General features: G+C 40.8%; 1 non-coding gene across 1 annotated transcript; it reads left to right on the top strand.

Moving 5' to 3' along the window:
* Positions 1 to 2,990: 2,990 nt before the first annotated feature.
* On the top strand, positions 2,991 to 3,097 carry LOC118982206 (U6 spliceosomal RNA). The gene has a single exon (XR_005065497.1). It is a non-coding gene; the product is annotated as a U6 spliceosomal RNA (small nuclear RNA).
* The last annotated feature ends 8,018 nt before the right edge of the window (positions 3,098 to 11,115 follow it).

The raw sequence follows: 11,115 nt of genomic DNA, 5'->3' as shown, positions 1-11,115 counted from the left end.
AAATTGCTGTTCGGGCATCAATTCCATTGAAGGCCACCAAACAATGGAAACTTTGTGTCCATTTAAAATGATTCTGGCTCAGAAAACGCAAATTATAATGAAAACTGAGGCAACAAAATTACAAGCTGAAAACATTGAGAACTGCTCATGTTGAAGAAATATTGTCTGCTTTATCAAGAATTATATTTCACACGAACTTCAGAAAATGATTGAAAGTAAGTATGAAATAGGAGAATCAGTCTTGAAAGTAGTATGTCATATCCTAATGATAGCATGGGAAATATCTGTATCTTTAAAAATTCCAACTTTGCTCACTTTAGCAATAACCCTGATGTTAAGTCATATATTATTTATAGCACTTAGTCACAAATCTTTTTTCTAGGTAACAGAATTTAAAAGAGCACATGAAGTCACAGAAATTCAGTTGTTTGGCTCCACAAAGTTAAATTAAGTTCTGATTATAAGAAACTGCCAGAGCAGAGACCAGACGTGATCTAGAACTTTGGGCCTAACCCGAGTGTAATCCGGCTTTGTGCATTGGAACAGTCGATTTTGAAAAGCAGCTATTATTTTATTTTATTGTGGCAAGAACACTTAACATAAGATATCATTTCTTAACGAACTGTTAAGTGTGCAATACAGTATTGTAGAGTACAGGGACAACCTTGTACAGCCGAATTCTATAATTGATCTGCTGAGCCTCACTGAAACTTAATACCCACCGGTTAGTAATTCCCATTTCCTCCTCCCTCTAGCTCCCAGAAACCACCATTTCACTCTTTAATTCTGTGAATTTGACTATTTTAGGTATCTCATATAACTGGAACAACGCAGTATTTGTCTTTCTGTGACTGACTTATTTCACTTGGCGTGATGTCCTCAGGTGTCATCCATGTTGTAGCATTTTGCAGAATTTCCTTCTTTTTAAAGGCCAAAATAGTATTGCACTGTATGTATATGCCACATTCTCTAAAAGAATATGTAAATAAAAAGTAGTTTTCTCAGAATTTATAAAATTGTACATGAAGAGAAAAGCCAGGCTGTGCCTTGGACAGTAAGGTTGTCTGTGGACCTCAGTACTTAGCAGTCAGTGTATGAGCCGGCGGCAGCGTCAGAACTCAGTGTGTGAGGAGCGACTAAGAGAAAAAGGGCTATGAAAGTCATTCCCTACTTCTCCCCTCCTTCCCACCTACCCCCGTGGATCTAACCTCACCCATGGGGATCCAACCTTACTGTGGGGTAGTGTCTATTGTTGGTCAGATCTGCTGGACGTGGAGAAACTCGGGGAGGCAGTGTGGGAAGGAAGCCTGAGAGGAGCAGGAAACTCACCCGGACCAGCTTCTTTGTTACCTGCACTGACTGGTTAGACTAAGATGGAAGTGTCTGCCAATTCCCTCTGCCCCGCCCCACAACAAACATGAAATATATCCATACAACTGCACAGATCTCTACTTCCTCGTGTGTAAATCTAAAATTTTAACTGTCTGTAATCATAGCAATTTTTTTTTTAAATTGAGCCAAATCAGGGCCCGTCAGGGTTCCTCCCAAACCACTCTCTTCCCCCCCCCCCCNCCCCCCCCCCCCCCCCCCCCCCGCCGTAGCAGCCCCAGTGCTGAGAGATAGCAGCAGAGTGAGGAGTGCTGCGTGGGAACGCCCACAAAGCGAAGTCTAAACACAACAAGCAGAAACAAGCCTGCCTCGCAAGGGCTTCCGAACACTTGAGCACTTGCCGAGTTAGACTATGTATTAATAATAAAGCTGCATTAGGGCAAACTCTGGAAATAGTTCTGTCTCTCACTGCATGGTGGGGGCGACGACCAGAATGTAGACGCAGGAATGTCTGTAGACAGCTGAGACGGAGGTCTAAAGGCCGTCTTCTGGTACAGCAGTTTTGTTTCAAGAAAGGTTTTCATTTCAAAGGCATCAACTTTGAAAGTCAGAAAATTATGAGCAGGGATCCTGAGAAACTGCTCCGAAGAACACTGGTGAAATCTTTCCCTCTCCCCACAAACTACAAATCTTGAGTGCAGCTATAGAGAAAATGTTTGCTTGTGAGAGTCCAACTCAAAACCTTTGATGAAGTGAGTCAACATTGTTTGGCATAAGAGTTCTGCACAAACAAAAATGATATGTTGATAAGAACAGGATGAGTTGGGAGAGATTGTCGAAGGCCATAAATTTTAAAAATTGGGGACACATGTGGTCTGCCATCACTTCAAATAGATACAATAGAGCCCAGAGGTTAAGACGAGGACTGTGGCATCAGGCCAACCTGGATACCACTTTCACCACCGTTTACTGGCTATGAGACCATAAGCAGTTTATTGTACCCGAGTCTCAGCTTTGTTACCCTTCAAACGAAAACAAGAGAATTACCTCATTGCATTCTCGTTGGATTAAGGAAGACAACACATGCTCATTATTTAGAGTAATGGCTTGCACATCATAAGTGAATTAATCTGGGTTTGAATCTTTTTTTAAGATTTTATTTATTTTTAGAGAGGGGAGGGGGAGAAAGGGAGAGAGAGACATCAATGTGTGGCTGCCTCTTGCATGCCCCCTACTGGGGACCTGGCCTGCAACCCAGGCATGTTCCCTGATTGGGAATTGAACCCACGACCCTTTGGTTCACAAGCAGGCACTCAATCCACTAAGCCACACGAGCCAGGACATGGGTTTGAGTCTTTTTTTCAGTTGTTTCATTTTTCAGCAGATAAATTAGGAAAATAGAGCAGTGATCATTTTGGATTTGATCATCTATCCCTATGTCCTGCCTCTGAGTATAGAAGGGTATTTTCTGGAAAATATCATAATCACCTTCTATCCATATCCTGATATGGAACATTATGAAAGTGACCTAAGCATTTATTTAGTAGTAATAATGATAATCAAATGGTTTTTGCTTACCTTTTAGACTTACTGTTTCTGTACTTTTTTTAATTCTTTATGTACGTAAAGAATCGTTGCATTTTCTTAAAAAATGAGTGTTGGTGCTCACTGTGGCAGCAAATATACTAAAACTAGAACAATACAGAAAATATCAGCATGACACCTGCTCAGCGATGACATGTGACTTCATAAACTGGTCTATATTTCCATGAAAAGAGTTCTGGATATGAGCAGTGGTGATGGTGTACAACACAAATGTGCTTACCGCCAACCTGTTCATTAGAAAATGGTTAACATGGCAAATTTTATGTTATGTGTATTTTACTACCATAGAAAGATTACGAGAAATGTTAAGAAGACCATGAGTTCTTAAAATGCTGGTCCTTGATAATAGTTTTATATATGCAAATGGTCATATAATAGCTAAATTGCTAGTCCTTTTGTATTCAGCAAAGCAGAGGCAAACACAGCATTAAAATTCTGAGTATTATAATCTGAAGAGATGGACTAGAGCAAGCTGGTTTTTGTTTATATATTTATGCTTACTACATAACAGCTTGGAAGAATAACTATGTAGAATCACTTGTTATTACTGAATTTTCCACTGTTGTATTTTGTTCTACTTATAGAGAGATGAACTGGACTAGAGAGAGTAATCAAAACATAATTGTGGATCAGGCTGATGCCCAAACAGCAATTTAAAACATTTTAAATGTTCTTGTGTTTTTTGTGCTTTTCTACACAGAATGCAGTGGAAAGATTTTCTAGGGACTAAAATGACCGGTTTAAACAACTAATGTATGAACATGAAACATGAAAAAACTGCCAGTGAGTATTCTCGAGTCTTGCTGCAGTTTCCATTCTTCTACAACTTAACATTTCATCAGGCAGCAAATATGGTGATGGATCATTCTGAAAAAACTACAGTTGTTTTCCTTTTTATTTTCTTGCAATGTGAAGTTAATGATCTCTTGTTTTCATTATCAAGTTGAGCTCTACCTCCATCTACATTTTTACATTCTATCTTCTGTCCTGTTACAATAAATGAATTGTTTCCGCTTTTACCCACAACTCCATTGCTTTTCTTCACTTTATAGATAAAACTAATTGAGTTGCCAGAAGGGAGGGAGGTTGGGGGACTGGGTGAAAAAAGGTGAAGGGATGAAGCAGTGCAACTTGGTAGTTACAAAATAGTCATGAGGATGTAAATTACAGCATAGGAAATGTATTCAATAATACTGTAGTAATATGCCCTGGCTGTGTAGCTCAGTGGATTGAGCGTGGCTTGTGAACCAAAGGGTCACTGGTTTGATTCCCAGTCAGGGAACATGCCTGGGTTGCGGGCCAGGTCCCCAGTAGGGGCCACGTGAGAGGTAACCACACACTGATGTTTCTGTCTCTCTTTCTTCCTCCCTTCCCCTCTGTCTAAAAATAAAAATAAATAAAATCTCTAAAAAATAATACTGTAATAATGATATATGGTGTCAGATGGGTACTGGAAATATCAGGAGGAACACTTTGTAATGTATATGATTATTTAACTCCTATGCTGTACACATGAAACTAATATAAAATACTAGAATGTAAGCTGTAATTGAAAAATAAGATAAAAAACTAATTGAAATAGTTATTTCAACTTCCTTACCTCCTGTTACCTACTCAACCCACTTCAGTCCATTTGGCAGCCCCTCCATCTCACCCTGCCCAGCAGTCCCCTCTCAGACCTCATATCTGACACAGCTGTCACTACCTTATTGACATGTTTTTGTTTTTGACATCTACCATCTTAATTTTCCTGCTTCTTCACCAGCCTCTACTTCTTGAGGAGCAGCCTCATTTACTTACTCCTTTTCTTCTTTCTAACCTCTAAATGTTAACAAGCCACAGGACTCATGCCAGGGTTCCATTTTCTCCTCTATCTACACCCGCACGTGGCCTCATCTAGTCCCACATGCAAATGCGCCCTCTCTGCTAATGACTGACTACCCAGCATATCTAACCAGCCTTCACCTCCCTCTGAATAGGCTTATATATTCAACAGTTTACTCATCATCCCCATTGGGTATCTGCTAGGCAGCAGCCCAAAGCAGCAGCCTTAATCACCCTTCCAGAACCTTCTCCTTCTAGTCTTCTCTAACTGACTTAGTTGCTAGGTCTGAAAGCCCAGGAGGTATCTTTGCATTCTCTGTCAATCTCCCCTGCAATAAACCTACCAGCAAGTCTTGCAAGCTTACAGACACCAAAACACTTCCTAAATCTAGTCACTTTTGCTGCCTCCCCACTACCATCCTCCCGTTTTAGCATTACTCCTTACTTAACTCGGCCCGTGCACTAGCTTCCTCTCGGGTCAGCAGACTTCCACTCCTGCCTCTCACTGCACGCTCCGCGAGCAGCCAGGTGCAGTGTGGCAGAACTAGTTCGGGGGGTGTCAGTCCTCTACTCAAAAGCTTCCAGGGTCCAGGCACTACGTGTTGAATAAAATCCAAAGTCCTTTTCCCCCCTGGTCTGGCCCTGTCCACCTTTCAGAACTTATCCTATACCATCCTCTTCTCTCGTTTCTATTGCTCTAAGCAAAGATGTCCTTTTTATTCTCTAACACCTCATGTGCTTCCCCCCATGGGACTATTTACTGACATGGAGTTGGTTTCTGATAAATATCTCCTGAACAAATCAGTGTAAACTGGGCCGTTTTCCTTCTCTACTCACTCTTATTTTCTGTTAATTCGTACAACTTCCTGTACTCACTCTGTATTACACTCAGAGAAAAAGAACACGTTCAGTATTATTTCAGGGTTGCTAACTGTGGATTACTGAGTGTTTCTTTAAAGGGAGAGAGAGACCCGACAGAAGGAGTGACTGCCTTGATTTAAGGCAGCCTGGGAGCATGTCTGGAAAAGAAGCTATGCCAGGTAATTAAGCTCTATGGGTCTGCTGTACAACAACATTCTGGCTACAGTTAACACCGTTGTACTGTGTACACTTACACATTTGTCCAAATAGTAGACCTCATGTCACGTGTTCTTGTCATAATGAAAAAAGTTCCCTCTCTCAGATTCATTCGACAAGCTTGCTGAGATACAGCATATCTAAACCTCGAGTTCTGCTGAAGGGGCTGCTGCTAGGGACAGATTACAAGTAGGGGCCAGTAATTTGCATCTGCGCTGGCATCCATCATATCCATCTCTTTACCAGGGAGATTCCTGATCTGGTCAGCCCTCACTGCCATCCCCCCTCCTCCCAGTCTCAGTTTTCTCTATCATCCTTCTGTAAGTGAGGGTTCTTCTTTAGTTAACCTCTCACACAAAATGCCCAGTTCTTCACAGATTTGTCTCACAAATAGTAACTGATTTCTTACTTGATTCCAGGCATTATCTTGTCTCCGCTGCTATAAATTTAAAACAAGAGATTGACATATGTCTATCTTACATAATTCCCTCAAGTTCCTTGAAAAATTGCCATATTAATCTAAATATTTATAGCCTTTAACTTATTCTGTGTTCCCCCAGGTCCCACCTCGACTTACTCCCCTATTCCCTGCTTTCCAGTCTCTTAGCTTCCCACTGCATTTTTCCTGCGTACTGCATGTTTCCCAGTAAGTGATGTGGACTGGCATCTCCCATTTGTTCCTTTGCCTACGTTCTTCAATTTTGCACCAGCCAAACTACCTTCTGCCTCAAATCCAAAAGCCAGCCTAAACTCTGATTAACCTAGGAAGACTAAGTAGCAGAGCCAGGTATTAAAAGGCCTCAGAGGGGAAAACTCCAATGCACCCTGCTGCAAGCAGGGTGTAAGATACTTAGGGAGGCCACAGCATCCGCAAAGCCAGGCATTTTCCTCAGGACCTTCTGATCTAGAGGGTGGACATTAGGCACAATGCCTAAGGGCATTCTATGACCCAAGAAAAATCACAAAATGTGGACATTCTATATGGTTGAGAGAGCTAGAAGGCCTTCCTGGAGGTGGCATTTGTATTAGGTGGTGACAAGTTAACAAGATTTTGATAGGCACAAGTAATTGAGCATTCTGGGCAGAGCAGGGAAGGAAGCATGAGAAGAATGATCTCAAAGGAAGATCCTTCTATCCTGTGGCAGCCAACTGGGCTTTCTGAAGTCTCCTTCAGCTTGCAGACAAGGTTATCCACCAGACTGAGTTTAAAGTTTATTTGGTAATAATAATGACAGATGAACAATATAGACTCACCCTTAGGAGTCAGTACGAGGGACTTTGGCAATAGCAAGATAAGGCATCTCTTCTTCAAAGGGCATAAGAGAGAAAAATCACACAAACACAGATAGAAAACATTCTTCAAGGATCACATGAAGCCATAGCAAAGGCAACTGTTCTCTGCAGCTAGAGAATGACAGCAGAAGACAGAGTTTAACAGAATTTTAGCCACAGTAACAGAAACACGGATTATTTGAGCAGAAGGAGATTGCCAACTCCTAGATAACAAGACATAGCTACAAACCCACACAGGGGAGAATGCAGGCAGGTGGTTCTTATGTTTCTCTGTACAATGCCTTTCAACCTTGTGCATATAGAACATACTCTGTGAGATCCGAAATATGTGTAAACAGTATCAGTGCTAAGGAGAGTGTGAAGGAAGCAAAGGGAGTTTTGGGCTTCCTTTCATTTCCTCTACAAGAGCCCTTCTGTCCTTTGGAAAACCGCTACCTCAGCCTTTTTGCTTTCCTTTTTACCCTACACTCCCAAATTTACGTTTAGTGTTTTAAACATAAATAGGAGTCACTTTGAGTTCAAGTTCTTTCCCAACGGCACACCCAAAGAACAGTAACTTCTCCAACCTATTTCTATACTCAGCCTTATAAATTACATGTAGCAATTACAAAAAAAGATTGTTTAACTTTTTGAAAAACATAAAAAGGATGAAGGAAAGTAGCCGCACGTTTCAGCAGGGCACTGTCGTGGGGCCCGCAGGATCTCAGTGGAACACCATCAGGTGAGGAGGCAGAGCTTCACAGGACCAGCTCTCCAGAGCAGCCATTCCCGCAGTTGCTGTGAGACTCTGCCCCACAGCAAAGGGCGGTGGTTGTGATGGGAAACGTTCGGTGTGGGACGATGTGTTCAAGAAGCATCACTTAGGAAAGGGGTTGGGAGAGGTGCACAGACTGCAGGACAAACATTCTCCGTCTGGCCTAGGGAGGGGGTGGTGTCTGTGAATGGCCTTGAAAACATCTGTGAACTCTTGAAATTGCACGTAAAATTCTGGATATTTGCATTTCTAGAGAGGGCCTCTAGTATTCTATTTATGTTTTCAAAAGAATACATAACCGGTAAAATGACCGAGGTCAGTACTCCAGGGCAAGTGTTAATTTCCTAGGGCTGCCACAACAAAGTGTCACAAACTGGGTGGCTGAACAACACAAGAATGCTGTCTCACAATTCTGAAATCAACATGCTGATAGAGTTGGTTCCTTCTGAGACCCATACTGGAAGTCTCCATTCCAGGCCACTCTCCTAGGCTCCGAGATGGCTGTCTTCACGTTCACATGGCATGCTCTCTATCTGTGTGAGCATCTGTGCCCAAAACTCTCCTTTGTATAATGACCCCAGTCATATTGGATTAGGTCCCACCCACTCCAGTGTGACCTCATCTTAACCACTTACCTCTACAATGACCCTATTTCTGAATAAGGCATTGGGGGTTAGGAATTCAGCATGTGAATTTTGGAGGGGACACTTCTACCCATAACAGAGAGTATATAACTCCCCATTTCCAACCTGCTAACATAGATAGTGTCAATATACCTATGAGAATGATGTAACTTTCATACCCAATATGAATATCATGATATGAACGCCAATAATAAAAGGATAAATAATGTATACTTGTAAATCTCATAGAGCAGTGCCTAGCATATAGGATACGTTAGATAAATGCTTACCATCATTTTTAATATGTCCACTGGTGGTCTCCTGTCTCGCACACACCTGAACCAAAAAAGTTGTAGATTTCCCTGTGTATTTTCTCCTTTCTCACAACCATAAATAATGGCTTTCTCAGAAGGTGGAAGCATCTGATATCATGTTGCCCAAAATTCAGTAGGCACTTTTAACTACCCAAATCACCTTTTCAGTGCCACAAGGCTCATGACACCAGCTCGATCTGCTAAAGAAAACATCTATATAAGGCCACATCCTCTTTTCCTACTGCTCTTTCATCCCCATTCTGATAACCAATGTCAAGGGCATGTTTTGAATGTTACTTCACTTTGTTCCCTTTTTCTGACTCAGTGAGAGGTAAAATTGATTCCATTAAAGAAATCCTTTTATCTATTTTTTCAGAAAAATTTAAAACTTTAAACACCAGTGAAATTATTTCTATGTTTCCAAATGTATGTGTTTTTTAAACTTTCTATAGTGTTTATTATAGAATGAACATGTGTATTCTTTATTTGAAATGTATTTACTACTTTCAACCTGCTCTACTAGTTCATGGATGAACTACTGAAAAATCAGATTTTTACTTTCTAAACAGAACTCTTTTTCCATGTAAATTTTGATTCATTCTAGCTATATTTCCCTAAGTATATAATATTATACCAGAAACCTCATATAAGTCCCATTAAATAATAATAAACATATTGATTTAATTTCATTAGATAATGATTGATTTTCTATCATGTTCTGGGTACTGTGCCTGTCACCAAAGATAGAAATAAAATGAAACAAAGCAAGACTACAGTTTCCAAGAAAAGAGGAAAAGCAGAAGAAGAAAAAGTAGCTATTGAAAGTCATTGTGTTGGTATAGATAGCTAGATATTAATAAAGGAAGAAAAGGGAATTGACATTATTAAGAATAATAAACTAGGGAACAGAAGCCTGCTTGCTGCATACACTCTCCAGGGAGCCAAGGCCTGCTCACCACAGATCACTGGAGGAAGGGACAGAACAACGAAGAGGGCGGTAAGCCCCCTGTGCAGTAGGGGCCAAAATGGTGACCACAGACACCTGTCAGTCCAGCCTGGGGAAGGGATCAGATTGGATAAGACACCCAACCCCAAGGATCTAGGGAATGGATTGGTAAGAAGGCGGACCCATCAGAAGCTAGCAAAGGCTTAGAAAATTAATTAGTTAATTTGAAAAGGGAGCCTGGTCCTTCTCAAGCTTGAGATAATATAATCAACTTAACAAAGAAGCTCCCTCTCTCTTTCCCTCCCTCTCTCTCTCCTCTCCCCCACCTAGTCTCAGCTTGGCCCAAAATGTCTGGACACTGGCCCTGTATCTGGGCCTGATGAAGGAAAGGTGAAACTGTTGCCATAGCAGGATGACAGAGATAGGACATTGGAAGCCCAGGGGAACTCCTTTTATCTTTTATTTGGCACCACAGATAACTCCTACCACCATCCCCCACCCCCCCATGTAGATTTCCTGGAATGCTTTCCTTGCAATACTGGAGGAACCCTACTTCCACCAGCAACAATTGTGTCACACACGAAGATTTATGTTGCATCAATATATTAACATATGAAAAAATAGAAAGTAAAGGCAAAAAAAGACATATAAAGATTGCACTTCTAATACAGTGGCAAATCTAACTGTGAAGCTAGAGCCTTTTCTACATTATTATGCCACCTTATTTAATCTACAAATATTATTGTGAATCTACTATTAATGCTGATTTATTTTAAAATCTCTATTTTAAAATATATGTTAGGAAGAAAAGGGAAGATCCAGAATTCCAAAATATAACAAAAAAAGTCTATGTTTCAATAAAAATCACATGCCAAGAAACAAAGGTCTCACACTAAGTGAAAAATATAATCAATAAATGCCAACAACAATATGACAGATATGTTATAATTGTCTGAAAACAATTTCCAAACATTTGTGATGAAAATGCTTCAACATGAAATAACCAGTATTCCTGAAACAAATACAAAAATGAAAGTTTCATCGAAGAAGTAGAAGTGTTTAACAAAGAAATAAAACATATAGGCCTGGCTGGTGTAGCTCAGTGGATTGAGCGCGGGCCTGCGAACCAGACGTTCCCGGTTCGATTCCCAGTCAGGGCACATGCCTGGGTTGCAGGCCAGTTCCCTGCAGGGGCCAGTTCCCAGCAGGGGATGCACGAGAAGCAACCATACATTGATGTTTCTCTTCCTCACTCCTTCCCTTCCCCTCTAAAAGATAAGTAAATAAAATATTTAAAAAAAAAAGAAATAAAACATATAAATAAGTACCAAATAGAAATTTGAGAACTGA

The sequence above is a fragment of the Sturnira hondurensis genome, unplaced genomic scaffold (genome assembly GCF_014824575.4).
Source record: "Sturnira hondurensis isolate 20B ecotype Veracruz unplaced genomic scaffold, ASM1482457v3 Scaffold0025251, whole genome shotgun sequence".
Classification (NCBI taxonomy): domain Eukaryota; kingdom Metazoa; phylum Chordata; class Mammalia; order Chiroptera; family Phyllostomidae; genus Sturnira; species Sturnira hondurensis.
This window is presented reverse-complemented; position numbering and strand designations above follow the sequence as displayed.